Raw genomic sequence first — 1,465 nt, forward strand, 5'->3', positions numbered from 1 at the left:
TAATCAATTTTTAAGAGTTCGATAATTTATTTATTAAAAAATATATGTAAAGATGATTTTTTTTTGGTAAATAACTATGACTCTCTGAATTGCACAATATTAATTATTTTATTTTATTTTATTCACAATCTCTTAATTACATCATTTAATCAAAAAAAAATCTGAAATACTATTTTTTGTAAAAGTGATTACATTTTCAAGTCTTTTATAAATATCTCATTWGTTTTTCAAATTATTATATTTTTAACGTCGGTTCGGRTCYAATATTRCAATTAGTCAAAGTAGTTTAAAATTTCATCAAACATTGTATAGTTGACATAAATTAGTGATTAAGGTCATTACAACTAATATATTTTAATTAACGGTTAATTAAAAGGTTATATAAAAATAAAATCAATGTATTGTAAATATCTTTTCATTATGAAATAAATATTTACTCATATAAATAACTTTTAAATTATACAATTTTAAAAATATCAAAATAGGTAAGACAAATTTATAATACTCATACTTATGTATATAATAATAATAATTAAAGTCTCGATTGGTTTGCGGAATTGGATAAGATTTGAAAAGATTTGGAATTGGCTTCTATTCTAAACTGATATTTGGATCGAAGGAATGTTTGGATTTGAAATTCAAAGACTTCCTTAAAATCCCACAATCACAAACATGAGATTTAGAAATCCTGTACTTGGTATTTCCAGTGATTTTATATAGAATTTGTTTGCAATATATAGTATTTTTAAGTATGTTTTACTAAAGTATATTAAAAAGTTGTTTTGTAATAATCGACTAATAAAAAAACAATTTAACAACTTTTATAATTTGTTTTTATTAATTTTTTAAAAAAAATGAAATTTCAAATTCTACAAATTACAAATCAATTCTTTCAATTACAAAATCTTGTACAAAATTTAAATCTCTCAAAAACATTTTATCAAACTATTCAAAAACATATTAGAGGAGTAAAAATCTTGTTGTTTATCAATTTTAATGTGTTGTCATTAATTTATTTTATAATTATTATCCAAGTTAAATGTTTTTATTTATCATAAGAAAATGTTAACCAGGAAACTCAAAATATTACATTAATATCCAACTAATAATATAAATGTGAAGTGGGGCATCAACTATATATATATATATATATATATATATATATATATATATGCATGTCAAATAAATATGGACGACAAGCGAACGAGTGGAGAAAAGCGTGGTTTCGTGTATTCAACCCTTCACCCTTTCGATTTTACAATTACTTTTTGAGTTTTAGACATATATCTATACCACTATTATATCATTTGCATAATCTTCATCCACCAGCTCTTACTATTTCTTGCAAAACTTCCTCATCTCCTCTCTCTCACACATCATGTACACAGAAAACTCTGCAGAACAAGGAATATAGAGCACATACCTAAACTTGAGCCCGTATTGATCGTTAGCTACTTGTTACAGA

This window comes from Cynara cardunculus (assembly GCF_001531365.2).
Source record: "Cynara cardunculus var. scolymus isolate 2C chromosome LG 13, CcrdV1, whole genome shotgun sequence".
In the NCBI taxonomy this organism is placed as follows: domain Eukaryota; kingdom Viridiplantae; phylum Streptophyta; class Magnoliopsida; order Asterales; family Asteraceae; genus Cynara; species Cynara cardunculus.